The following is a 5139-nucleotide window of genomic DNA, read 5'->3' as shown; positions in this document are numbered from 1 at the left end:
CTGAGCTCTTCAGGCAGTTCCTTTGACCTCATGATTCTCATTTGCTCTGACATGCACTGTGAGCTGTAAGGTCTTATATAGACAGGTGTGTGGCTTTCCTAATCAAGTCCAATCAGTATAATCAAACACAGCTGGACTCAAATGAAGGTGTAGAACCATCTCAAGGATGATCAGAAGAAATAGACAGCACCTGAGTTAAATATGAGTGTCACGGCAAAGGGTCTGAATACTTATGACCATGTGATATTTCAGTTTTTCTTTTTTAATAAATTTGCAAAAATTTCTACATTTCTGTTTTTTTCTGTCAAGATGGGGTGCTGAGTGTACATTACTGAGAAATAAAATGAACTTTTTTGATTTTTGGAAAATGGCTGCAATGAAACAAAGAGTGAAAAATTTAAAGGGGTCTGAATACTTTCCGTACCCACTGTATATGGGAATGTTTTTGCTGGTATTTGATCATAAATCAAAGTGTTTGACAAACTTTGATGATGGTGCAAGGCGAATAGTCAGGGGATCACCAAAGTTAATAGAATGCTAAACCTCGGACCCAAATGCTGTTCCACTACATGTAGAGATATTTTTACTTGCTGGTGGCGCTACAGGAAAGGTCAGAGGATTTCAGACCAGCTGACTGACATTGCAAATAAGATACACAGCAGCCACTGAAAATAAATACAAGATCAAAAAATGTTATTTAAAGAAGAATTTAAAAAGAGTCAAATGATCAGTAGAAACCAAGCACAGCCATTCTGTCACAGTGTTTTTGTAATAAGTCAACAGACGGGAACGAGAGGCGGTTTTATTGACTCTTCGGCTGGCTGTGTAAATAGCCCATCTCACCGCCTGCCTCATGCACCCAATTTTTTTAATATATGTCATCTTTTGTGTTAACAGATGTTAGATATGACTGGTACAGTAATAATAACTGAGCTGATAATTCTACCATCAAAATGAATGTTGTCGCGTGAATCATCTCCTCTGAAATGCCCATTATGACACACACTAAAAATACATGATCATGAGGTCACTGCTCAATTATTTTAGTCTGCTGGCAGGATTCTTGTGCAAAGGGTGATTAAGGGGTTTTGAAAGTTATCAGACACTTACCAGGAAGTGAGAGAGCACCACAAACAGGAAGGAGCGGAATGTGCTTCCTGTTGGCCAGCGGCGTTTTGCCGGGCAGATGTCTTGTACCACACACAGACACACACACACAGACACACACACACACACACACACACACACACACACACACAGACATACACACACACACACTAAGAGGCAGGAATGTTTTTCCACTGAAATCAGGGAGAAGCAGACTGTCAGGAAAGACAAACCGTAAGGGTAGATAACATTGAGACAGCGTGTCCCTGTTCACTGCTACAAATTAGAGAGCATGAATCCAATGTGAGTTGTTCAAAAGACATTCTTATAGCCAATTCACTTTTAAACCTTATATATTGTCACTAAACCATTAACCATATAATTTCTCATAACAGAATACACTCATGATTGACTGTTATCTCAAACAATAACTGGATCCCCAATAAACATTGTTTTGCATTACATTTCTGGAAGTTGTGGCCTCCTTAATTATACAGAAAATAGTGTCTATATTTTTTAACAAAGTCATGCAGAGATTCCCACACAGCAGACTGATCTGATCCATGTAAAACTGAAACTGTGGTCCACTTGGTGGCAGCAGAAACATACTGTAAACATAGCACACTGACAGGTTGTCACCCCCAAAAAAAGTTAATATAACAAACAGCTGTGACCAGCTGCATGTTGCGAAAAAGGCACTGATATGTGCTGGAAATCCAAAACAATGAGCTGAAAGGCTCCGTAGAGCTGTAGGGGAAGCAAGAGTTAGGTGATAATACTCATTTAGGAACACATTTAGGAAATACAATCAGTTGATAACTGTTTCAGCAATTAATGCTGGCACTGAAAACTACATTTTCGGTGTGTGTGGTCATAACAGATTTTATGGACAGCAATATAGCTATAAAAATATTAATGAGCTCTAAGCTAAACTTTACATGTTATCTTCAAAGTTAAATGGTTTGGTAAGGAAATGTTGGAAACGGTAGGCTGTATATTAATAATCTGATGGAAAGTGTTTCATGGTCATGATGAGATATGGAAACTTGAAACTGAGAATAGTAAATATAGTGAGTAAAATTATAGAAAAGCCCCAGATGCAACCAAGTGAGACATGTACATTAAATATAAAGATCAAAGCTGTCCAGACTGTAAGTGATCCTTCAAACCCTTTGCACCCATAACACTTTGAGCTTTTACCTTCAGATCAGTTTTACAGAGAAGAGTCATTAAAAACTTGGCAAATACAATAAAAAATATTGAATACATTTGTTAAATAAATAATAAATAAATCCTACACACCGCTCTTCTATGGTTTTTGCTCTTTTCTGTCTTTATTTGTAACTACATTTAAGTATTTTAAAAGTTGTGTTTTTTTGTATAGATGCTGTCTTGATGTATGTCTTCATTAATTCTCTTTAGTTGTTTTTAATGTTACACAGTGAAGCCAAATTTTCCATTAAAACAATTAAGACACTAACAAGCAAAATGTGGTAATGACTAGTTAGTTAGATCCTTTACTTAAGTAAAAGTAGCAATACCATGATGTAAAAAAAATACTCCATTAGACTGCCTTCAAAGCCTTAATCACACAAAATTTGTACTCAATCACATCAAATTGTACTCATCAAAAATACTCATTATACAGCAAAATGGTCCCTGTCAGTGTTTCAATAATACATTGGTTATAATTAGATTACTTTTACTAACTAATAACAAGGAGACATTGGCTGATGCACGAACATGTAAGCAGCATTTTAATGGTGTATCTGGTTTAAGCAGAGCTCATTTTAACTACTTTATATACAGTTGGGCAGTTTTATCTTAACTATTCATATTTTCTTAGCTTTTCTAAAATCTAACTACTGTGTACAGTCATCAAATAAATATAAGTGCAGTAAAAAAAGTATAATATTTGAATATGAATCATTCAATATCAATAAAAAATCAGAAATGGAGTTAAGTAAAAGAATAAGGTAGCAGAAAAAGGAAATGCACGTGTTTATTGCTGTGTGTTCCCGCTGACGTGACAGACACTCATCACAGAGGTGAGAGTGAGAAGTGAGGGAGCTGATAGCTGCTGGTCATGGGATAGCATGCCTGTGTATATGAAATTAACATTGGTTGTCCTTGAGGGCTTCCTGATTGAATCACAGAGGCTTGATGACGTCATGCGAGGTTTAAGTCATATTTTGGATTAGGAGGGGGCAAGAGAGAGGGGGGGGGGGATGAGTCACTGCCTCATTGATGACTGTCTCCACTGAGTGGTCAGATAATTCAGGTACGATACGAGACACAGACACAGCACAACCGCCTAATGGCACTCAAATAAAATGACTTATTGAGAACTCGCAAAATACACCTTTTAGGAAGATTAAATAGTATTGATGCCCCTCCCTCCCCATGAAGCTGGTGCTAAACAATGATAAATCCTGCTCTTTTGTATCATATTTATGACCATGGATTTAAATAACTAATATCTGTGATGCCATCAGACGTGGGCTCAGTATTGGCTGCGTTAGATCACTGAACCATTCAGAAAAAAAAGATCTGAGTTGCAGATCCACCTAAGACCTCACTATATCTGAGGGCCTTTTACTTTGATTGATTTAGGTTAATATCCCACTCTATACATGTTTTAGTTCATTATGGTGTTTTTATAGTGTTTACAGATTTAGATATTTGTTCTGTATTCATGGAGGGATTGCTTAACAAGTCTACTAGGCACAGGCCCGGGGGCCCAAGTCATTCAGTCTGATTGTATAGGAGCAATATGTAGAAGAGGTGGGGGAACCCGTTTCTTTTTTTATGTCCAAAATTACTTGATTATTTGTTGAAGAACTCGATAGTAATAGAGATCATAAACAATTTTACAAAAAAAGTTTCTCTTTCTACGGTTTTTGATATCTAAAACTGAACTTTCATGCTGATCATAAAAAATCTACTTTCAAGTTTTTGGTACTACTTAAATACCACCATGAGGAGCATGTACAGGTGTCGGGAAACAACAGTTGCATCAATTACTCTGACGATACCACGTGCCTAAACTGTGCTTAACATAAACATATATCAGTAAACCTTCAATGTATCTCATTAGTACTGCAACTGACAATTATTTTCTGCAGATTATTTTCTTGATTGTTTGGTCTATAAAACACACACTAACCGAGAGCACAAGGTCAATTTATCACATAGTCATCACTATATTCAGTCTACTATAATGTATGCTCCCCACCAAGAAAACCAAACAGCTAATTTGCACATTTTATAAGTTAGAACCATTAAAATTTGTGGCATTCGTGGTTGAAAAATGACAATAGTATAAATAAAAATAGCTGCAGCTCCATTTGATATTGCAACAAGCCTGCTCCTGAAAGAAAGAAAGCTTGAAAAACGTATCCATGTGTTGCTATGTGTGGCCAAAAACACTTGAGCTTGACCAGGACACTGATACAATATGAGGAGATTCAGTAGTAGTTCAGGTATGAATAACATTGAATTACTTTAATAATCAGGCAACTTTCACTGTAGCTCTCCTCCACTTGCAGACAGGTCAGAGGTCAGCATCACCTACAGTATGGCAAATCTGGAGCAGAACGGTCTTTCTCAAGGGCCCTTTAGCAGGGCAGCTATTTGCTAACACAGGTGCATGACCATGACTCCCTCTGCTGAAGATCAGTTCCCTTTGTTGCATGTGTATCATTTCATTATAGGCATGGCCTTAGGCTTATTCCTCGGACTATTTTAGGTAACACTTAATTCCCCCCTTTCAGCATATACAAGCAGTATACACATTCATTCAGTCATTCATTATCTGTCGCAGCCTTAACTTATGGGCGCCTTTTGACAAATTCTTAAGTAAACACATATTTGCCTACAACTACATTATAGTGTGTTAAATAACATGTATTAAATGTTTATATAGTGCTTATTTAGTGCTATAAATGATCAACTAGACTTCACTATTAATTAGAGACAAATATCTCCAAGCAGTGCGCGCGCACACACACACACACACACACACACACACAC

This window comes from Micropterus dolomieu, linkage group LG17 (genome assembly GCF_021292245.1).
Source record: "Micropterus dolomieu isolate WLL.071019.BEF.003 ecotype Adirondacks linkage group LG17, ASM2129224v1, whole genome shotgun sequence".
Lineage (NCBI taxonomy): Eukaryota > Metazoa > Chordata > Actinopteri > Centrarchiformes > Centrarchidae > Micropterus > Micropterus dolomieu.
The sequence above is the reverse complement of the archived record's forward strand: the minus strand, read 5'-3'. Positions refer to the sequence as shown.